This window comes from Oryzias latipes, chromosome 5, assembly GCF_053564925.1.
Source record: "Oryzias latipes strain Hd-rR chromosome 5, Olatipes_Hd-rR_3.1".
Classification (NCBI taxonomy): domain Eukaryota; kingdom Metazoa; phylum Chordata; class Actinopteri; order Beloniformes; family Adrianichthyidae; genus Oryzias; species Oryzias latipes.
The window spans coordinates 7,224,837-7,249,879 of NC_136241.1; the positions used below are offsets into that span (position 1 = coordinate 7,224,837).

General features: G+C 40.9%; 2 long non-coding RNA genes across 2 annotated transcripts in view; one reads left to right on the forward strand and one right to left on the reverse strand.

Moving 5' to 3' along the window:
- Positions 1-25,043, reverse strand: part of LOC144992122 (uncharacterized) — an 88,434-nt gene that overhangs the window by 45,507 nt on the left and 17,884 nt on the right. The window lies entirely within an intron of this gene.
- Positions 5,193-5,558, forward strand: LOC105354052 (uncharacterized). The gene is made up of 2 exons (XR_002290130.2): positions 5,193-5,322; positions 5,404-5,558. It is a non-coding gene; the product is annotated as an uncharacterized LOC105354052 (long non-coding RNA).

Below are 25,043 nucleotides of genomic sequence, written 5' to 3' on the forward strand. Positions count from 1 at the left end.
ACTCAATCTTGTCTCATAAAAGGGCTTGAGTGTGGACCATGCTTTCAGGTTGTGTGTGTGTGTGTGTGTGTGTGTGTGTGTGTGTTGGGGGGGGGGGTGGACTTTTCCCCTGCAGCCTTGTTGCATATCCTAAAATCTGATGGGTTTACCCCCAACAAGAACTGATCCGAGACATATTTACCAGATGGAACAGTTCACACTGTTCACACTGGAGCCGCCACCAGTGTGTGAATGTGTGAGTGAATGTGTGTGTGACTGGGTGAATGGGTCTGTGACTGTAAAGCGCTTTGTCCTTGTAGGAAGAAAGGCGCTATATAAGTATACGCCATTTACCATTTACCATTCGAAATGCTTGAACATGTTTTGGAACAACAGCCAGCAAGTATGATGTCCAAGGATCTGCGCTAGGGCCCCACAAATGTGGGCACACTGATTCAAGATGATTTTGTAAACATGGAGGACATTGTTCTGTTGATGAGTTCTGTCAAAATGGCTCATGCTGCAATGTGTCCGGAAGACCATGCAACCTGTCTCTTCAAGCCAAACTATTGAAACAACTACAGCCATGCAAATATGACTCATTCCTGGTTGCAGAGATCAAGAGGGTGAAGGACAATGACTTCTCCACACACGCTACAGAGGCACACAAGAATCTCTAAACAGTGATAAGTAATTTTGAAATTCAAAAGTAAACTAATACTGATACTATTAAACTACTAATTTACGAAATACTGGTCTTTTTTTATATTCTGCGCGTTCCAAATTATTATTTGATTTTATTTTTGATTTGAAATGGTTTATTTTAAGCAGTCAAATAAGAATAGTACACAGAAACATTACAATCATCAGTTATACATTCATACAATGATGTATCAAACTTGGGATGATCAGACATAAAATTAATTATTGCTTGAAAGGGAGTGGAAGGAAGCGAATATATATAATCCCACCCCTGTTTTACCGTAACCATTTTATTACAGGATTTATCATTATCCGGTTCATAACTTTATCAGACAGAATTAAGAATCCTTAGGTATCAATAAACCACATGATGAATTACTTAAAATATATAATGTAAAAATAACTATTTTAGGAATCAACATGGTAAATGCAGCTCAGTTATCTCAAATATATACAGATTATGTTAATTATAAAAATCATGCATATGATTAAAAAAATAATACTATATCAGTAAAATAAACATAACACTGTTTCAAAAATCTTCATAGCAATAATTGATCAAGTATCAAATGTTAAATATATGTGCAAATTATGTTTCATTAGGAAAAATCATGAATCCATTTTTGGAGCAAGTGAAGTAATATCATTAGAAAACAATCAATTTAATCATCACCAATAAATGATTAAGCTTTTTTTAAAATTTATATTAAGGTAATGCTGAGAAATAAAATAAAAAAGGGTCCATAGTCTGTCGAATGACCAAGGTTGGGATTCCTTCTTCTGCTGATTAACAGCCATCCTTTTGGTTTGACAGAGTTTACAGTTCTCTTCACTAATTTGTTAGAGAAAGCGATGAATCCAGGCACCATATTTCTTGAAATTATATTTGACCCTTTGATTTATTACTGCATGTTGGTTCAGACATCCGTGATCAAACACTTCTCCGGTTTGACGTAAATCCTGCAGACTTTAACCCAAGTGTTCTCAATCTGTTTACGCTTCCTGAGAAGCCTGGCATGTTAGGCGATATCAGCATTCCCTCTGGTCAGATGGTCGTTCAGATAAGCAGCAGATTCCTTCAGATTCTTCCTTTGATTCATTAGAGCTAGCTTGTGTTTTTGATTCACAAACCTGATGAAGATCGCTAGTTCATCCGTCTCCTTGCTCCTGGAGAGCGGGTGGCAGGTCTCGATGGTATTTTGATCCAGGAAAATCCCTTTAGACGTGAGAAATGATTCCACTTGGTGTTCCAGAGAAACTCCATCGCTCCCCGTTTCAGAAGAACTGCTAGCAATGCTAGCGCTGTTAGCATTAGCAATGCTAACTTTGCCCGAGGTTTGATCGGTACTCCAGTGAGAATGACATTATACATCCTTGCTTGTTGTTCCACATCGTCCAGTCTTTTCTCCAGAATGTGGACCCGGTTATCACGTTGCTTGTTTTGAGCTCGGAGTTTTAGGAACTCTTCCACTAGCTCCATGAGAGTAGTTAGCTTAGTGGTCACTTGCTCCATGAAAGGATACAACACAGCTTGGATATCATCAAGAATCTTTTTAGGTCTTCATAGTCACCTATTGCTTGGTTTTTCTTAGGGGCCATGGTCAGCTCTCTTTTTTTTGTTGAAAAAAACAACTTTTAAGTCACTTGAAGATAGTTGTATAGCTGCAGTGAGCCACACGCGTCCGTGCTGTAACCCGGAACCAGAAAAAAAAGATATTTGCAAATGATAAATACAAATGATATTTTTCAACGATTTTTCTAAATCCTCAATGCCAATAACAGTCCGCATCATTGTCAAGTTAACAACCATTAGAGTTTGTGTTAATTGCCACTGAACAAACCTCCTAAAGATAACAATATTTTTTTCACTACTAAAAACCTTCAAAGTCACCGTTCCACATTATTACGCACAACAGAGTTCCACAACATTTGATTGTTTCTAAAGAACTCAAATGGTCATTTGTTGAATTTGCTGCATTAGGCGGTCATTTTTACTGAAAATCCAAAGCTATTCCAAACTAAAACATCTTTATAGGTTAAGTTTCATTTGAACATACCGTACAGACCAAAAGTTTGGACACACCTTCTCATTCAAAAAGTTTTCTTTATTTTCATGATTCCCAGAGATGCATAGCATGTTGGCCCTTTTGCCTTCACTCTGCGGTCCAGCTCACACCAAACCATCTCGAGTGGGTTCAGGTCCAGTGACTGTGGAGGCCAGGTCATCTGGCGCAGCACCCCATCAGTCTCCTTCTTGGTCAAATAGCCCTTACACAGGCTGGAGGTGTATTTGGGGTCATTGTTCTTTTGAAAAATAAATGATGGTCCAGCTAAACGCAAACCGGATGGAATAGCATGCCGCTGCAAGATGCTGTGGTAGCCATGCTAGTTCAGTATGCCTTCAATTTTGAATAAATCCCCAACAGCGTCACCAGCAAAGCCCCCCCACACCATCACACCTCCGCCTCCATGCTTCACGGTGGGAACCAGGCATGTAGAGTCCATTCGCCTTTTCTGCGTCGCACAAAGACACGGTGGTTGGAAAGTGTGAAACAACTTATGTCATATATGTCAATATGTCATATTGTAGGTTCTTCATAGTGGCCACCTTTTGCTTTGATTACTCCTTTGCACACTCTTGGCATTCTCTTGATGAACTTCCAGAGGTAGTCACCTGAATGGTCTTCCAACAGTCTTGAAGGAATTCCCAGAATGCTTAGCACTTGTTGGCCCTTTTGGCTTCACTCTGCGGTCCAGCTCACCCCAAACCATCTCCATTGGGTTCAGGTCCGGTAACTGTGAAGGCCAGGTCGTCTGGCGTATGCTTCACGGTGGGAACCAGGCATGTAGAGGCCATCCGTTCAACCTTTTCTGCGTCGCACAAAGACACGGTGGTTGGAAGCAAAAATCTCCAATTTGGACTCATCAGACTAAAGCACAGATTTCCACTGGTCTAATGTCCATTCCTTGTGTTCTTTAGCCCAAACAAGTCTCTTCTGCTTGTTGCCTTTCTTTAGCAGTGGTTTCCTAGCAGATATTCTACCATGAAGGTCTCCTTTTAACAGATATTGTAGAGATGTGTCTGCTGCTAGAACTCTGTCTATCTAATCTGAGCTGCTGTTAAACTGCCATTTCTGAGGCTGGTGATTCGGATGAACTCCTCAGCAGCAGAGGTGACTCTTGGTCTTCCTTACCTGGGGCGGCCCGCATGTGAGCCAGTTTCTTTGTAGCGCTTGATGGTTTGGTAACACTTTATATTAAGATTCCTTAACACGCTTTGTTAATGCATTCACAAGCATTATAATATAATTTCTAGGGTCTTAGTATTATATATATATATTTGTACAATAAGTTTAATAAGGTTTATTAAATTACTTAATTAACACATTTACTACACTCAAAAAAAGGAAATTACCAGCCAATTAAGTTAACGAAAAAGTAACTTGTCATTTCAACCAGAAAATTTTATGTTTGTAAATCTTACGTGAATGAATCATGTCGATTGTACATAAAAATAATCCATTTAAAAGTTACTAATTTCAATCATGTTGATCCAACGTGATACCATTAAATTGGATGCATTAGTAATCGCAAGGAATTGTGGGATACCATTTTCTTTGTCTATCTGGGCAGATTGGGGTTTAAGTGTGAGTTTTTGTCCCTGGGTTTTATTGTCTAGCTGTTTTACTCTGTTTTAACTAGTGATTTCAACTGTTATGTTTATTTTTTTTTTGCACCATGAGTTAAAGTTTGGTAGAGGATGATGACCAACCCCCTTGTGCGGTAAACTGTTAATGTTCCAATACTTAACACAGAGTTCGTGGTAATTGAGCTCCTGGCTTGTGATGTGGGACTTTGCTGGGTAATTCATGTCATTGATGTGAAAATTAAAAGACCCATTGGTTGTAACATTGGAACAATGTACCAATTACAGATGTGTAAATAAAATTAAAGAAAAAAATAGAAATTTAAGTTAAATAAACTTAATTTTCTCATGTGTGACCAATTGAAGTGATTCAATTAAATTGGATCAACTTTTTTCTTTTTAGAGTGAGCAACAATATCAATTTAAAGTTGGGTGCAACTGCTCTATTTAAATTGAATCAACTTAAATTTATTAGTTTGAACCTAAATACATTAAGTTGACCCAACCTAAATATATTAAGTTGAGCCAACCTAAATACATTAAGTAGGACCAACATGATTCATTTTTGTTAAAGTAACGCAATCTAATCATGTGGAAATCCTTTCCATAATTTTTTTATGTTCATTCAAAGTGAACGTTTTTTGAGTGTAGCATTATTATTAGTATGTTTTCAAGATGCTAATGATACATTTACTGGCATTATAGATGCCTAACAAATGTGTCAGTGTTAATAAGCTTAATAAGATTTATTAACAACCTTTGTTAACAAATTAAGAAGTATTATTATTGTTTGGGGTTTTAGTAAGACATTTATCAGCATTATAGATGTCTCACACAAACCTAAGTTGACATGGTGCCTCTGCCAGCTGCTCTCCCCCTCCCCTGCCTGCTCTGCTCCGGACGCGACCAGCTGTCTCCACTTACCCTCATCACCACCATGGCCTCTTAAGGAGTTCCTGGACCTCCACTCGACGCCAGTTCGTTTTCCTCCCACGGTGCTTAGTCTGACTTGCTCAAGTTCTTGTCCTGTTTACCAAGCTTCATGTTACTAATTGCCCCTATCGTCTCTGACTCAGGAATAATCTACTCTGGATCTCACCTGGTCGCTGTCCCCTGGTTCCACGCTGTCCCTCGTCTGGAATCCTGCTGCTGCTCTCCTCCAGCCAGCTGCTGCGCCCCTGTTGGAAAGAAGCCTAAGACTCACCTTTCTATATAAAGACTTCTTAACTCACCTTATTGTCCTAGTCTCCTTCTGGGTTACAGCATCTGGGTCACTCTGAACTTTTGACAAACCATGACATAAGTGTTAATAAGCTTAATAAGTTTTATTAACTAACTTAACAAATTAATAGGCTTTATTAATGTGTAAGATGCTAGTAAGATATTTATTAGCATTATAGATGTCTTGCAAATACCTGAAAGTGTTAATAAGATTCATTAACATCTAAAGTCAGACCATTGTCTGGAATCAGGAGTCAGGAATCTTTATTGTCATTTTATCACATGGTAAAATGAAATTAGGTTCTCTGGTCCCGGGCCAGCCTTTTACAGGGAGACACGAATAAATAATATCAATATATGGTGTGGTTCCTCTTGAGTATTGCACAGAGAATATGTTACAAAATTGCACATTGGAGAGTATATTATTGTATTGCACAGCCCTGTGATATTGCACCTGAGAATTAACTAGTTGCACATGGGGGGTGGGGGTGGTGGTTGCAGTGATGAACTCGAGTTCAGCATCTGACTGCTTCAGGAAAGAAACTGTTCCTCAGTCTGGTGGTCCAGCTCTTCATGCTCCTCAGTTTCCTGAGGGGAGCAGGAAGAACAGAGGGTGTGAGTGGGGTCTTTCAGGATGCGGGAGGCTCGTTTCCTGCATCTGGTCTCAGAGATGTCAGTGGTGGTCGGCAGGCTGCAGCTCTGTGCAGCTTTAACCACTTGTAGCAGAGCTTTCCTCCATGCCACAGAGCAGCTGCCGTGCCACACTGTGATGCAGGAGGTCAGAACGCTCTCCACCACACTTCTGTAGAAGGAGGTCAGGACTGTGATCCCTATCCCAGCGCGCCTGAGCCTCCTCAGGAAGTAAAGGCAGGAAGTGTTGGTGCTCCAGGTAAGGTCGTTGGAGATGTGCACGCCCAGATACCTGAAGCTGGAAACCACTTCCACCACGGCCCCTCCGATGTGAATGGGGGGAGAGGGGGGGCCTCCGATGTGAATGGTCCTTCCTGAAATCCACGATCATCTCCTTGGTCTTCTTCACATTGATGCAGAGGTTGTTGTCTCTGTACCATCTCTCCATATGTTCCACCTCCTGCCTGTAGTCAGACTCAAAGATAGGCGGGGCTTTTATGTGACCTGTGTGAAAGCTTAGAGAAAGTCTAAGAGGTCATTCAATTGGCTGAAAGCGAGCACGCCTGTTTTGCTGATGAGATGATTGACAGATTCATTAGCCAATGGTAAATTAGTTGACCTGCCCATATTTGATTCCGTACTGGTCGGTCGTTAGCGTGTTAGCTTTAGCATGGCTCCTGTATGTTTACTGCCTTCGGTCGTCAAAATTACTGGCTCGTGCAACTTTCCAGTGGATTTGGAAGCAAGGCAACAGTGGTTGAATGCAGATGGCATTGAATGCAGAGAACTGTCTCCTGGTGATGGGATTTGCAATAAATGTTTCACTCAGGATAGATGCTAATACTTTATCCTTATTAGCTGTGATGCTAACGTCATTCAACACTGGTTCCTATGTTTTTTTTTGTTGGTTTTGTTTGTCTAAAATAAATTATTATATTTCTTTTACAGAAAGAGTTTTGTATGTGTTGTGTTGTCCAAATAAACATTCCTGTTTTCCAACAGAAAAGACACATCGCTGTCTTTGCACCGCATTCATCTGCTGTGTGAGTGTTGATTCCACATCTGTGACACTGGGTGTTGCTGTCGGCTCGCTCTTGGCTGCCTTTTGTGTCACGCGCCGCTCTGGCTGCACATCCGCCATTTGCGCGTGCACTTTTCTTAGTGAAATTCACTTGATTGTCCCTTGTTCTGTGACCAGAATTCTCAGTGAAAAGTTTAGATTCTGCTTGCGCTGCTTCAAAAGCTCATGCAACTGACAATGCTTTGTCTAAACTCAGTCCATCTGCCTGTAATAACTTGTCGCATAGCCGTTTCATCGCACATTTCTCCACTATCTGATCCCGTAGCATGTCATTCTCTAGTGCGCCAAAGTCACATGACTTTGCCAGCTCTCTTAATGCATTTACAAACGCATCAACCGTTTCATCCGGGTACTGAGCTCGGAGCCGAAACTTGTGTCGCTCCAGAACTATATTTCTCCGGAGTAAAATAAGCGTCTAGCGCAGCAACAGTCTGAGCATGCGTGCCTTTGTCTCCAGGAGGATTGGCGAAAATCCTCTGAGTTGGCGCTCCTCTGCAATGCAACAGTGTGGCTCTTCTTACCGAATCTTGTGCATTAATCATACCACTGGCAACTTTGAAAAATCTATTATATTCCGTGAATAAATCTGATGCGCTAAGGTTCAGCTGAACCGGCGGGGCTAGCTGAGCATAGCTTGGTCCTGGTGCAGCTCGTGCAGATCCTTGGCGCTGCTCGTCAGACGACATTGCTGAATTTTCTTTTCTTTCTTTCTTGGCTGGGACTTAAATCTTAGTCGTCCTTCTTCGTCATGGGGTCCTTAGAAAAATAATCCTCGTCGCCAAGAATGTTGTGTTGTCCAAATAAACAGTCCTTTAGTTTAGTTTTATCTTGTTTTATTTGACACACCTTTCATTCAATCTTCCAGCTTCCTCGTCTCCTGTCCTTCTGTCCTTTCCCGCCCTCTCTATCTGTCTATCTTGCGATAATTCAGGAACTTAACTATACTACAGTATGTTTAGTCTGTTTTAATGTTATAAATTTCTTTCTACAAGCTTTATGCTTTGTGGTTGTTTGTGGTACAAACCTTCCTCACTTTAGATGAGGTGCTGCAAAACAATTAATAAACTGTTAACAAAGTTTATTAATACATTTGTAAAGCTTATAAGCAGTTTAGTAATATGGACTTTGAAGACAATGGTCTGACTTTAGATGTTAATGAATCTTATTAACACTTTCAGGTATTTGCAAGACATCTATAATGCTAATAAATATCTTACTAGCATCTTACACATTAATAAAGCCTATTAATTTGTTAAGTTAGTTAATCAAACTTATAAGCTTATTAATACTTAGGTTTGTGTGATATATCTATGATGCTAATAAATGTCTTACTAGAACCCCAAACAATAATAATACTTCTTGATTTGTTAACAAAGGTTGATAATAAATATTATTAAGCTTATTAACACTGACACATTTGTTAGGCATCTATAATGTATAAACGTATCATTAGCATCTTAAAAACATCCTATTAATAATGCTTATAAATGTGTTAACTAAGTAATTTAATAAACCTTATTAGACTTATTGTACTAATAAATATCTTACTAAGACCCTAAAAATTATATTATAATACTTGTTAAAGCGTTAACAAAGCTTGTTAAGGAATTTTCATATTAAGTGTTAACCATGTGTGTGTAGTTTTTATGCCTTTGGTGTGACTCTACAATTTTCATAGCCAGAAAATCAAGAAAACTCTTTGAATGAGAAGGTGTGTCCAAACTTTTGGTCTGTACTGTAGGACCCCGTATTTTGTAGCAGCTTCACAATTCTCGCATCCATTGAACTTGTGAGTTTTTGGAGAGTTTCTGCTTGAATTTCTTTGCAGAATGTCAGAATAGCCTCCCAGAGCTGCTGTTTAAATGTGAACTGCCCCCCAACCTTTAGAGATTTTTGCCTGAGGATACTCCAAAGGTTCTTAATAGGGTTGAGGTCAGGGGAGGATGGGGGCCACACCATCAGTTTCTCTTCTTTTCTGCCCATACAGGCAATGGTGCAGAGGTATTGCTTGCAGCAGGATATGGTGAATTGTCGTGCATGAAGAGGATTTTGTTATAGAAAGCAAGGTACTTCTTTTTGTACAACGGAGAAAGTGCCCAGTCAAGGGCTGACCAGCTCTCTCCCCCATGACTCCGGCCCAAACCATGACTCCGGCATCTCCTTGCTGATGTTGCAGCTTTGTTGGGACATGATGGCCATCCACCAACAACCCATTACTCCATCCATCTGGACAATCCAGGGTTGCACGGCACTCATCAGTGAACAAAAATAATTAGTCTTCATGTATGTCTGGTCCCACTGCAACCACTTCTGCTTGTGAGTGTTATTTGGGGGGGACAAAGTTTACGTAGAACTGAAACCTCTGGAGGATCCTCCAGAGACATCAGCAGCTTCAAATACTGTATGTGCTTGCTGCTTTGTATTGGTAATTTAGGAGCTGCTTTCTTAATCCGATGTATTGGCAGAAACCTTCCACATGACCTTCTGGTGTAGATGCCTGCTGAACCCTGCCTGTGTTTGTGTTCCAGGCGTGTCCCACCTGGAAGAAACCCAGGGGAAGAATTCCGAAGACCCAAGATGTGCTGGAGACACTAAGTCTCTCAGCTGGCTTTGCAATGCTTCGGGATTCCGCCAGAGGAGCTGATGGAAGTGGTCAGACAGAGTAAAGTGTGGGAATCTTTTTTTAGACAGCTTCCCCAAAAACTGCCCCCACATGAGTGTAATAAAATGACTGAGTAAGTGGTCGGGTGACTGCACTCGTTCTTTTCTCCACCTCGCACACGGCTTATTTAGAGGTCAGCTGCAGCTAGACTAAGACAAAGTAAGAAAAGAAAAGAACTTCTAAAAAGTTTACACTCAAGCAAAGTTGCATTCTGTTCAGTGTTTCTGCAAAAAGCCTTTCAGTCTTGTATCAGGCTTTTAAGCCAGCATAAGTCTCAGTTCACGCTTGCCAGCAGGGGGCTCAGACGCCCCTTTGTAAGGTCTTCTCTGCTTCAAACACATATTTAATAATGTTAAGAAATATTGGCACATTCACAGCATGGAAAGGCTTTTTTTGTTAAGATCGACCGTTTTGGTGTTTAGACAGAAGTGGTTTAGGAGTTACAGTGATGTGGTTCTGGACTCAAAACATATTCGAAAATGTAATTGTTTTTGTTCAAAATTTAACATAAAATAAAAACAGTTTGAGAAACTGTCTTGATCATTTTTTTTGCTTAATATCAAGAACGTTGTTACGAACACATTGATATGTATGTTGTGAGCTTTAACTCAGAGCACAACTGGGAAAGCCTAATCCTGTGGTAACGGCGTCTGATAACTTGCTCTGCAGCAGCAAAGACTGCATTGGAAAATATTAGTAAAGAGTTTTGCTTGGGGGGTTAAAGGCGCATCATCCAGAAGGCTGCAGACCCTTGAGATCCTATAAAGCGGGGGCTGCTAAGACCGTCAGGTAAAATGTTGCTCATAAACAAGATGACTGTATTATCAGGTCAGTGTCATGCATATTTCCATCACATCACTGTTTGAAAAATGTAAAAAGATAAATCAGAGTTCTCTCCTCCAGGATTTGGTGTGATTTTTGCTCACAAATTCTCCAAAAGAGTGTGCTAGTTGCAGGTTAGCACAGTTTAAGTCAAATACCAATCCCATACTTTTGTCAGAGCATGAGGGGAAATGCAGCAGGAAAGTTTTTTAAAGGTAAAATAAATTTGCCGCTCGTAAAACCCTCTGGAAAGACTATCCTGAAATACTGAAAGTTTTTAAGTGTGGATTCTTTAAAAAAGGTATCAGATCCAGAATGGTTATTCTGAACAATAGAATGACTGAATGACAGATGTTTGTTTCTCTAAATAAGTCTGTGATGTTCTGGTTTCTTGGTACTAAAAGGTACTTTCTGTTTGGAATGCCAGGGGGGAGGGGTCACTCTGTCCATTTCTCTTATACAGTCGATGGATTCAAGCTTCTTAGTGCTCCATCAAGCTCACCAACTGCTCCACAATTGTTTGTCTGCAAAATATGTGGGGATTTTAGTTTTTTAAATTATCTGCCAGATGCCAGTGAAAGTTATACTGAGAGCATTTTGCCAAAATCGCAGAGCAGTGAGCAAAGGCATGAGCAGATTCAGGAGCTCACACTAATGCTGCTGATGCAGGACTCTAATAACAGTAATGGATGCTTGTGACTGACGCTGCTGCTATTTTACCATTCAGTGATGAAATAACTGATAGATCACAACAAAGAGGATGATGCAGAGACCCATTTCTGAATGTTTTCTAACATTTACTTACATCACAATTGCTAAAATAGTTTACTCTTAACCCTTGTGCTATCCTATGACCCCACCCTTACATTGATGTGTTCTCCCTATACCATGACAAAGGTGGATAAAGGTGAAGAGGATTTCACTGGTGTCCATGGATTACATGAAATCTTTCCACCTTTATCCACCTTTGTCATGGTAGGGAGAACACATCAATGTAAGGGTGGGGTCATCTTAGATAGCACAAGGGTTAAGCTAAATTGAAACAATTTAATCATCTAAAAGGAAATAAAACATTCAATTGAAGTTTTCAAAGACTTTTTCTTTGATTAAGACAAGAGAAAAGCTAATAAAACTTCAACATGTTCACTTTTTGTGTAACTACAGAAAATATAAATATAATGTTAGTCTTTTAGTGTAAAATTTATCAAACATATTGCAATCATATAATTGTTCAAATATTACAGTTGCCTTTGCACTAACATTTAACAAAGAAATCATTATTTAGAAAGAAAATATTTGTTTTTTTGTGAGGTTACATAAAATTGCATGTTAATAAACTGAAGGGAAAAACAACTCCCAGGGGAAAATTTCAAATAATTAAGTAGAATATTATTACTGAAAACTACTTTAACGTTTATTACGTCTTTTAGAAAAAAAACAGCTGCAACTTCCAGCTTTTTCTGACACAATTTTTACAAAAATGCATGAGAGACTGTGGAGGGACTGTACATCAATACAGACTATGAGTTTCTCTTTTTTTCAATTTTTGGATGCTGGCGTGCCGCGGGATTTTTGTCAAGGTGTAAGTGTGCCTTGGCTCAAAAAAGGCTGAAAACACTGGTCTAGATGACCCAACTCCTAATGTTAAAGTGCTTAGGATAGCACAAGGGTTAAAGAGCCCATTTTCTATGTGATTGAGCATCTGAGAAAAACCAGCAGGTTTTAAATATAGAGAGGAATTTGGGGGACTGTAGGATGTCTGAACATAAAAAGTAAACAAAGGGAACTGAAGAGTTCGACCGTCTCTGTGTGAGGCCTGAATGCAGGACTGGGGTAACATGGCTTTATTTTCATAAGACATGGCAACAACAGACAGAACGCACCTAAATTTTCTTGTTTAGGTTTGCATAGAACATCTTTACACGAGACAGTACAATCTTCGTCTTGTAAATATTTAGACCAGCTTCTTTTTGTTTTGTTTCGTTAGGGTAAACACTCATAATAATGTAAACTTTGCTCCTCCAGCATCTCAACAGATGTAATAGCAGCTAAAACTAACCTGATCACAGAGAAAACAATGCAGTTTTTTGAAAGAGATGTACACCAGACCCCCCCTAACCTTAAAGATATGAAGGCTGCTTTAGTCAGCAGAGCCACATCGTTCACCTCCAAATCTCACAGCATTTTGGCAGTGCCTTGTGCAACAGCAGCCCAACTGAGTGCCGAGTGCTACATGGTACTGTACCACATGGTAGTCCAACATTTCTGTGCCACTCATTTTCTATTGACCCTGAGTGATACTCCCTTTAACAAAGTGTTTTTTTATTGATTGTAAGATATGAAGATGTAAAAAAACCTTTGAAAAGATCAATCTGTGTGCAATAAATTATTTGTGTGTTCTTGCTCGGTCCTGAAATTATTCCTGTTTTGGATGTGCTGGATAGGATAACTGCTCACCAGCAGAGGTTGCTACTTTGTTCTGTTTTAATAAGAATGCACAATTAACCCTTGTGCTATCCTAGGCACTTTAACATTGGGAGTTGGGTCATCTAGACCCACTAGACAGTTTGTTTGAACCTTTTTTCTTCAATGATTTGTGTTCTTCACTGGTGTCCATGGATTACATGAAATTTTTCCACCTTTATCCAGCTTTGTCATGGTAGGGAGAACACGTCAATGTAAAGGCCCGTACACACCAGGACGAATATTCGCCAGGCGTTATTCGCCAGCGTTTTTCGCCACGTCTTTTGTGTTCACACCCAGGCAATTTTCGCTGACGATGAGCCGAGCGAACATGCAATTTCATTCCCTGACATTAGATGGCGCTTAATGTAAAACAGAAATACTCCTGTACACAAGGTGGCGCTGCGCAACTTTACACTTTTTAAAGTCGCTTTTCACTCAGAAGAAGAGAGCAAGTATTTACGCGCTTGTCAGAATCAAACAAAGAAAACATGAATATTTCAAGCACCAGTTGCTCCAACTGGTGCTTGGTTCGGGGATATTTTAGAATGTCCGTCATTATTTATTCGCGGCTGTGTAGATGCAACTCGGCGTCTATCTTCTTCGCTGGTATGTGTGCTCAGCAAGGCAGTTTTGTGTTTGAGCGCCCCCAAGTTGTGTTTTACTGTAACTTCAGAAGCTCCAGACACGTGTGCAAAAGCATTTTTGCATTTTTCTCATTGGTCGAATAGATTTCGACGCGACGCGTCAAAAAAACAAAACAAACCCGAGGCGTTTTTTAAAAAGTGACGCTTTGACACGTGCCGTTTTTTCGCGTCAGTGTGCACACTCACATTGGTGCCCTTTGTTTAGTTACGAGGCGTCGGCGAAAATCACGGGCGAAATTCGTCCCGGTGTGTACGGGCCTTTAGGGTGGGGTCATCTAAGATAGCACAAGGGTTAATGCAGACAGTAGGGCCAGCTCAGGCTGGTCAACAGGAAGTTTCAAGAACTGGGATGTGTTTAACTTCCAAGACTTGTGTACAGATCCTTGGAACATGGGGCCACAATTATCATACTGCAACATGTTCGGCATGGATATACAGCACAACAACCGGACGCAGGATCTCGTCATTGAATCTCTGTGGATTCAAAATGCCATCAACAAAATGCACCATGGACCACTCAATCCACAACGACATTGGAAAAACCCTCACCTGCAAAATGACACACACACACTGTTTGCCATCTGCCCAGAACAATGTAAACCTGAATTCATCCATGAGGACAGCACCTCTCCAACATGCTGAATGCCATCAAATGTGAGCATCTGCCCATTCTAGTCTGTTACAACATCGAACTGGAGTTAGGTTAAGACTCCGGTGAAAAGCATGCAGATGAGCTTTACTGAGACAGTTTCTGACACCTTGTGCGGAAATTCTTTGGTTCTGCAAACTGATTTTTCAGCAGCTGTCTGAGTGGCCGATCTGAGACGATCTTGGAGGCTAGCATGCTGGATGTGGAGGTCCTGGGCTGGTTGTGTCTACACTTGTGAGGATGGTTTGATGTACTGTCAAATTCTCTGAAACACCTTTGGGGACCGCTTACGGTAGAGTACATTGTGAACTCATGTGAACTCATATTTTTTGCTTAGCTTTGCTTGTTTTGGTATAATGTGTTCGATGTTAGGTGTTTTTATTATGATTACTTTTTTAGTATTATTTATAGTTGTTTTTTTTAACTTACTTTATGTAAAGACATTTTTAGGTATTCTGTAAGAGGTAAAGTTCTCTATAAATAAAGTTTTGAATTGGAATGTAAGATCTCCAGGTGCTAAGTGCAATGATTGACACCCTTGTGCTAGAAAATGATGTCCGTTATGGACAATCAGTGACAAGCGCCGAAGTCTAAGAACAAAACTCCATTAGAGTTTAGGTCAGGGAGGCCATTGCTTGCAAAAAGTCTGTTCAGGTGCCACTGTGATTACCGATGTGGGAATTGAAATTCCCAGAAAGACAATGAAGTCCTTATTGGGACACGTTTAATGGTACTCATCCAAGAAACCCAAAGAAAGCCATAGTACAGGTACTCCAAACTGCTGTTTGGACCATAGGCCAAAACCCCAGACTTATCCCCTCATAAAGGTGAAGGAATACAACCCTCTCGTCTACCAGAGTGGACTCCAAGTCATGGCGGCTGAGCTGGGGGCTCATGTGTATGTTTACTCACACTGTGATCAACTCCGGAATGGTAGAGAGACCAACCCCTCTCAAGGGGTAAAGTTTCTAAGCTCCGGTAGCTGTTAAGGTGAGCCCAATGCCTCTCAACCTCCCACACAGGCTCAGGCCCAGGGATTGACATTCCATGTCCCAAAAGACAAATTTAATGACAGAGGGTAGGGCCGTCTAGGCACTCACCTTTGACTAGCACCTAAACCACATCTCACCAGCGCCTAGCAAGCTCTCCTACAGGTGGTGAGCCTAAAGGGAAGTATTTCTACTCAATGTTAGGAGGGCTGGGCCCGATGGAGGCCTGTGTGGAGAACCCTGGCCACCAGGTCCTCACCTGCAAACCCCAGCTTCTGGCCTGGCTCCATGATGGGGCCCCCGTGACACCAATCTCCCACTTTAAAAAAAAGGTCAAATATACATATTTCCTTATAAAATCAGAGGTGGACCGTAAGCAAGCAAATTGACTTGCAGTTGTAATGCTTAATTTTGTGCTGTTACCATGGTTTTGTCTAACAAGGTTTGCATAATCTCAGTGACAGTCATATCTCATCCAAATATTTTCTGAATTAATGAATTAATGGTGGTCAGGATAAGAATCCTGCGTGAGCTGCTATCTTTGCATTGAGGTCTACCGAGAAACAACAAATGTTTGTTTAAATGGAAATTTTGGCTTTTGGCAAATTTTTTTGTTGAACTGATCGTAAAGAATAAACCTCAGCGAGAAACTAACTGTTGTGTATTGAAGTTATTTGTATTGAACTATGACCCAGCATGCATGATTACCCATCATGCTAAGGGAGCAGTCACGTGTTAGTGCACTGCACGGACAGATTGCCATGCACTGTGTAGTACGTTGAAAGAGACTGTTTAACAAAAAGTCTAAATAGCCCAGCTACAGTGCCTCTCCTTACTTATTTGAAGATAAGCAAGACAACACATAGTGTCAGAAGTGAGCAGCAAGATTAAAAAGAAAAAGTGTCTGTCTTGTGAGTGAAACATGCTGAGGAGCAACAGGCTAACGGAGTGTGGTACATGCAGTGATGGCTACGAGCAGCAGTGACAGTGAAGCTGGAGCCTAGTGAGGAATTGAACAAACAGAAGATGATTTTGTTCCTGATTTGGCGGATAACGGACAACAACAGAGGATTGGTGACGCCCAAATACCCCGACTCGCCATAGATAAGCTAAGTCCCCCCACTTCCATACAATTGACAGGCAATATTGCCAATAAATGGAAACGTTTAAAGCAAACATTTAATATTTATTTGGCAGCAAGTGGAGCAGGGAGCAGTGATGGAAAAACTAAAGGCTAATATCCTGTTGCATATTATTGAAGAAGATGCTTTGGATATATATAATAGCTTTCAGCTGGATGAAGCTACCCTGACTCTGGCAGAATTAATGACAATGTTTGAAGAGTACTTTGTACCCACTCAGATCATGACCTTGGAAAGGTAAAAAATTTTCACCCATGATCAAAAGCAAGGAATACCTTTTGATCAATATTTAGGAGAGCGTCACACTTTAAGCAAAACATGTGAATTTGGGACTCTGAGATACTCACTAGTCAGAGACAGGGTTGTCTGCGATACAGCGGATAATGGACTTAGAGACAGACTGCTTGGAGAAACTGGACTTACATTAGATAAGTGCTTTACTATGTGTAGGGCAGCAGAGACCACAGGAGTGCAAGCAAAAGAACTTTGGAGAGATGAAACAACAGTGCATGCAGAAAAATAGAAAGAAAAAGAGAACATATCCTAAACAAGAAGAGAAACATGCAGATTTTAGATGTGGCAAATGTGGAAACAGCCACAAACCAATGCCCTGTATATGGAAAATCTTGCAATAACTGTGGGAAAAGCAACCATTATGCCAAATGTTGTAAAGCTCCCAAAAGACAAAAAGTTCACACTGTTGATGAGGAAGAATAGGAAGACGAGTTACATGTGGATGTGGTGCATGTAGGTTCAGCAGAAAAAGAAGAATGGATAGTACCACTTGAAGTGAATGCGACAATAATTCTGTTCAAGATCAATGCAGGTGCACAAATACATGTTATCTGTAGAGGATTACCAAACACTGGCAGTGAAGAGCAAAATTCATCTAATAAGAACAAAGGTGACTGGGTACACAGGTGAACGTGTTCCTGTAAAACACGTTTCAAACTCAAGGCCCGCAGGCCAAATGTGGCCTTCCATGTCAGTTTATGTGGCCCGTGAGAGCATAAAAGTTTTTAATTTCTTAAAATAAAAAATGAAAATTGCTGTGTATTTATTCATATCTAGGGGGAATTGAAATTAAAATATCAGATTGGGCAACTATACATTAGGACTTAAACACTGTCTATATAACCTAACCTGACAGAATCAAATGTAAAAGGATTTATGCTAGAGTAACAAGGACTGTGATTTTTACCTGGAAAGCATTTAATATGCGTGGATAAAAGTGTCCCTCCCGTCGTCTGTCCCTGTAGGAAAGTTCCATTTGCGCTGCAATAACCCCCCCACCCCCACATAGTCACTTTAATCACACTGAATGCTTGTCTCTATTTTCTTTATCTTATTCCATTTTATTTTTATTTATCTTATTTTAATGCTTTTTTTTATTCTTTGCTATTTTGTTGCTTGCTCCTTTGCACTGTTGTGCTAGTGAGAAACAGTCTCACCTGTGTATTTCTCTGCAAATACTATGTGTGGAATGACAATAAACCAAATCTTGAATCTTGAAAAATTGAAAGACGAGCTTGAAGTCGAGGTCATCAAAAAGATAGATGAACCAACTGAATGGGTCAGCTTACTGGTAGTCATACAAAAGAAGACAGGTGCTCTCAGAACATGCCGAGACCCAAGAGACTTAAACAAAGCAATCTGAAGAGAACATTTCAAGTTGTCAACCAGTGAAGAAATCATGGCACAGTTTGCTGGAGCTAAGTGGTTTAGTAAACTAGATGCCTCGCCAAGTTTCTGGCAGCTGAGCTCCAATCTCTGCATATTAAACACGCCTGAGGCCAGTTACAGGTTTCTTCGCCTACCATATGGAATTCGATCTGCACCCGAAGTCTATCACAAGACTATACACATGATCTACCAACATGAGACAAATGCGAGTTTGGAGTGAAGACACTTACCTTTGTGGGAGAGGTCATCAATGGAGTGAGGGAGTGAGGCCAGACCCAAGAAAGACATCAGCTATAAACAACATAGAAAGGCCAACCAACAAAGACAAAGTTAAACGGTTCTTGGGGATGGTAACCTATCTGGCCAAGTTTGTCCCACAACTGGCAACCCTGACAACACCCTTTAGGAGTCTTCTTGAACAGAAAAATGAATAAATATGATTTCATCAACAAGAGCAAAGCTTGTGTTAAAACTGAAAGATGGTTCTGACACAAGAACCAGTGCTAAATTTCTATGATCCAGGGAAGAAGACCAGAATTTCAGCGTATGCAACACAGCAAGGCTTAGGAGCAGTGCTGTTGCAGCAACATGCTGAGCACTGGCTACCTTTCTCGTTCCGGTTCTGGACGCATGATTGTTGCCGCTACTCATCTGTAACTTTCTTTTTTTTCCATTGCCGCTACTTATCGGTAACTTTCCTTTTCCGTTTTGATGGTATGAATGTTTAGACTTTGATAATCCAGGAGAAGATATACATATACCTATGCCTGTTTTATTTGGATAACTTCAACTCAGTTTTGCTGTGGCGGTCAACAACCTCTGACGTGGTCTAACCCGCTCGGGGCTACCTGTCACGATCTCCAGTCTGTGGCTTTAATCAACCCTGTAGGAAAGAAATCTTCCGCTTTTAGATCTTTCCATCCGTGCGTGTTCAGGAGTCGAGAGTGGTAAAGCAAAACAAGGATTCAACCGGTTCAAAAATACACAAAGTTTATTTCCCTGACAATAGTTCTAGCACAGATTAAAACATTAATGCAGATATATCTGGATTCCCAAGTTAAGACCTACAGACGCACAAGTTACATGCGAATTACTCGTAGATTTTCTTGAGAACCATGGAAAACTTTGAAAACAGTCCTTTTAACATGTGTTTGAATCTCCGCCTTCCGGAAGCATCATGGCCGCCGATCCTCCGCCCCTGGTCGCTCTGATTCGTCGGTAGATGTCCTTCCTGCTCTCACTGGCCAATAGCTGGAGTATCAGCCTCAGAGTTCGCTCCTCCCGGCTTTAGGGTGAGGTCAGCTTCAACTTCCACATGAGAACATGAATCTTCACACTTTCCCAGGGGAAGAACCTTCAACCCAGATGGTACAAATGTAGTCGATGGCATATTTATTGCATCTATGGAAAACTCCCAACTTTGCACAAAGAACATCCTATTTCTTCACAGGATGCTACAACCATAAAGCATAAAGGAATGTCACAGGACTATAAATCTTGATAGTTCAAAATGAGTTCACTTCACACTAAAGATAAAGCTGTAACATAATAAAGAATAAGATATTAAAACATACATTTTCTACAACCCTCAGCCATGATCTCATGTAAGGTATATGTCTGGTTGGCCTATACCTGGACACTCCCATGGCTCATCCACCGACCCACGGCAGGACCAATCCAGTACACCGCATCAGAGCTTCTCCGACTTTGCTGCCACCCAGAGGCCCCGCCGCTTATGCTCTACTCCTGCACACACTCTCCACCCCCGCAACACCAGAGGTACGTACAACTTGGCACCCGGCGGCACTTTCAGGATGACTCGATCAATTCAGCCCGTTACTTTTCCTCCACCACCCGTCGCTCTCCCTGCAACAGCAATGTGGACAACAGAGTGCTCTCCACCCTTCCCAGGTTGGCGGATGAGACTGGCGCTGCTGTGTGCCAAAACCCCGCAATAGTCAACTTCGGCCTCATCAACATCCGCTCTCTTTCGAACAAGTGTCAGCTGATCCAGGACATTAAATCTGACCATAAGCTCGACTTTCTTTGTGTTACAGACACTTGGCAGCATCCAAATGACCATTCACAACTCAACAACTCCACTCCGCCTGGCTTTGTTTACATCTGTCAACCTCATTGCTCGGGTCGTGGAGGAGGTCTCACGGTGATCTATCGCGAGGGGCTGGAAAGTCCTTCCGGTTCCACTCCCCCCACTTAGTTGCATAGAGTGCACTGCCTTCATGCTTCCTGGACCCACTCCTACCATCATAGCAGTGGTTTACCGTTCACCTAAGCCCAACAGTGACTTTTTAAATCAATTTGGAACTCTGCTCACCCACCTTCCATCCCTCTCACCTAATGTCATTGTGATGGGTGATTTTATTATTCATATTGACAATCACAGCCTTCCCCTCACCAGAGACTTCTGTTCGTGCTTGGATAGTTTTAACTTTAACCGATCTGTTCAATTTCCTACCCAAATAAAAGGACATACTCTGGATTTAGTCTGCTGCTCCGGCTTAACTCCCATTAACTGTTCTGCTATCAAGATCCCTGTAACTGATCAATTTCTAGTTTCATTTAGTATTTCTGTCTGTCTAACTATCACTAAACCTTCACGCCTCAGCACTTTTCGCAATGTCAAAAGTATTAATATAAAATGCCCTCCTCCCACATACTGTAGGTGACATTTAACACCCAGATTCTCATGATCCTGATGCACTTGTTTCTCTTTCCAATGATAGTCTTATTGGTATTCTGAGCTCCTCTCAAAACTCGTCATGTTTCCTTCATCCAATCTGCCGGAGTTCACTCCTGAACTCCCTGAAATAAAAGCTAGAAGTTGCCAGCTTGAGCGACTCTTCAGAAGAACTGGGCTGTCTGTGCACAGGGAAATTTTTAAAACCCATCTCAAAATGTAGAAAGAGCTGGTATCACTCACGAAAAGAGATTATTACACCAAACTTATCTGTATTAAAGTAGGGAATCCTAAAACTCTTTTTTCAATACTGAATAATATCTTTCAGGCCCCTGATAACCTCACCCCTCATATGTACTCTACTAACACCTGTGATTCCATTCTGTCATACTTGGACAAAAAAATTAAACTATACATGATCACCTTCACTCTTCTGACTCTTCATCCCTTCTGACTCTCTCTGTGTCCCATATATTTTGCACTTTTCAGTTGACTAATCTTAGTTAAATTTCTTACCGTATTAAAGAATCTAAATCCTCTACCTGCCAGCTTGATCATCTTGCAACATTTCTAGTTGAATCCTGTCTCCCACTATTGCTCCCCCTTATTTCAGCCTTTATTTATTCTTCCTTAACGTCTAGTATTGTCCCTTCACTTCCTAAAACTGCAGCAGTGAAACCAATTCTAAAAAAACCTGGTTCAGATCCCATCAACCTCAGCAATGTTTGACCTATCTCCAATATGCCCTTCATTTCAAAAATACTTGAGAAAATAGTAGCGTATCCACTTCATCAGCATCATAATAGTATTTTTGAAATCTTTTAATCTGGTTTCCGTCCCACCCACAGCACTGGAACTGGTCTGCTGAAAATAACTGACAATCTTCTCCACGCTGCTGACTCTGAATTTATCACTATTGTTCTCCTGCTTGATCTGAGTGTGAGCCTTTGACACTATATCCCACTCATTTCTCCTCCACAGACTTTCCTCTCTTGGCATTACTTCAACCCCCCTCCGTTGGGTCCATTCTTATTTCTCAGGCCGCACTCAGTTCACTCAGCTAAAATCCTTCAATTCTCACCCCTTATCTCTCTCTTCCGTTGTTCCCCAAGACTCTGTTCTTGGTCCTCTCTTATTTATCACTTACTTCCTTCCACTTGGTAACATCTTCCGTAAATTCAATATCAACTTTCATTGTTATGCGGATGACACCCAGCTCTATCTCTCCAGCAAACCCAATTCCTATCTCCCACCCTCCTCCCTCACCTCATGTTTGCTTGAAATGAAAAACTGGTTCACTCAAAACTTTCTTAAACTTAATAGTAATAAAACAGAACAATTATTTGTTGCCTATAAATCCACCCTTTCAAAAGTTCCAAACTTCACGGTCTCCATTTACTCTGCTTCAGTTTTCCCCCTCCCCTCAGGTAAAGAGTCTCGGTGTCATTCTTGATAGTTTACTCTCCTTTGAACCCCACATTAACAACATTTCTCGGCCCAGCTATTTTCAACTGTGCAATATAAATCACCTTCGCCCTTCCCTCACTATCCACTCCGCTTTCATTTGGTACACAGTCTAGTCACTTCACACCTTGATTACTGAAATGCTCTTCTCTTTGGTTTACCCCTAAAAACTCCACAATAAACTCCTACTGGTCCAAAATTCAGCTGCTGGCATTGTTTCCACAACTCCACCATTTCATCACATCACCCCGTCCTTCAGCAACTCCACTGGCTCCTAAACAAATTCATAATACAATTTAAACTTCTTCTTTTAACTTGTATTCCTCATCCCTGCAGCTCTCTGTACCCCCCATCGGACTGTTCACCATGGGGAGCAAAGCCTTCAGCCACTCGGCCCCTTAACTATGGAACTCTCTCTCCCTGGACCTGCGTATCATTGACTCACTACCTATGTTTAAATCCAGAGTCAAAACTCATCTGCCTTTCTTAAAAGCCTTGCAGCAGTTCAAAATATTTCTTGCTTAAACATGTGAAGATGGAGTTGCAGTAATCAAGAGGAGAAGAAATAGACGCATGGATTAGCATCTCCATCTCAGAACGCGACACAATTGGACTCAGTTTTGCAATGTTTTTAAGATGATAAAAACATAAACGAACAAGTGACCCAACATGAGAATCAAGGGATAAAACCGTGTCTAGAGTCACCCCAAGGTTCCTGACAGACGACTTGATAAAGGAAGCAAGTGGATTAGACGGCCGTGGAGCAGCGGTAGAGCGGTCGACCCCTGATTGTAAGATTGCAGGTTGCACGCCCATGTGTCTAAGTGTTGGGCAAGACACTGAACCCCACCTTCCCTCTGGTGGAAGGTTGCCACCAGTGTTGAAAGTATAGAAAGCGCTATACAAGCATACGCCAATTACCATTTAGCAAGCCACTGGACTATCTGGGGGAGGCAACTGTCAGCAGCACAGACTAGGACCTCAGTTTTAGCTTCATTTAGTTGGAGTTCATCCAACTCTTGACCGAATCCAGACACCTGCGTAGAATCTGCATTTTCAAAACATCTTGGGGTTTAAAAGACACACAGCTGAATATCATCGGCATAAAAATAATAAGTAATATAATTTAAAGAGCTTAAAATATGTTGCAAAGGCAGCATTTATAAAATCAACAAAAAAGATCCCAAAACTGAAGTGAGGGATGCAGAGGAGGACTTTAACTTGGAAAAAAATCACAGAAAAAGGTCTACCAGTCAGATAAGAGGAGAACCAATTTAAAGTGGATCCAGATCCCCCAACCCATTTTTTCAGCCTGTCCAAGAGGACGTAATGGTCAACAGTGTCAAAGGCTGCGGTCAAGTCCAGTAACTGTAGAACAGAGCATTTCCCTGCATCACTCTGCATCAGGATGTCATTAGTGACTCTGAGAAGGGCTGTTTCAGTGAGCTCTGCGAACCAGAGTTCGTTTCCCCTGATAATCTGGAACAAAGTTTTAGTCCTAATACAACCAAGAGGACCCTGGTCCAGGACCAAGAACCGCATTCTGACCCATCTTTTGAAGTGGTCTTGGTTCATTTCCAATCGGATAGCGCTTCGACTCACTCTGAGATTCCTCAGTCTAAATACAATCCGTCCTTGTAGCTGAACAACTGGACCAAAACAGCCAGCCAGGCGTTACGAGATGTAACCAGGATAGCGGAGCAACAATAAGGCACAGCGGCTAATTAAAATGTGGTTGGATGAATTCAGGCTCATTAAAACAACTTTTACGTGATCCACATTGCTTTTCACTGTTTTCCCGACAATCTATATTTAATAAACACTCCAACAGCATGCCTCCACCGTACCAAAGTGAAAAGTGGTGAAAAGTGGTGTACCTGACATTGAAACAGACGTTCAAAATTGGTCAGTGATATATAAAGTTTGAATCAGTGAACTATACCGACAAGGATTGCAAAGTGCAGGAATTCCGTTATTCTTTCTCTTGTTGCTTTGCCCCGCTTTCGTAATTCCTGGCTACAGACTAAAGAGATCTTTAGTCATGTGGTTTTGTTTACAAGCTTTGGTTAGAAATAGGAAATGCTGTTTGACAGCAGTTTGAATACAGATCATACAGGACTCGATCTGGTCCATAATCACAGGCTTGTCTTTAATTAAAATAGTCTTTGTTTGGGTCAGCAGTATTATTATGTTTTTGGTTTAAGGTGCTTCATGCCAAATAAGCTTCAGTTAAAATGATGGACAAACGTTATCATCGAACCAGTGATGTCAAACAAAACCAACTTTTCCAGTTTTTTCTTTGCTTTGTTTTTAACATTTCAGTTTGATTTCTGAAAAATGTTACTTTTTATTAATTTTTTTTATTTTTATTTTTTGTAATTGTCTTTTGGCGACTAAAATTTTATGTTTTTTTTTTATATTATTATTTGTTTTGTTTTTTTAACAGTCGTGATCTTGATGGTGTTTTTGCTGTGAGTGATTTGTTGTTGTGATTTGAACTTCAGGGCCAACCTAATTAACCCTTTAACACCAATAATGTTGCAGCAACACCTAAATAACACAGGC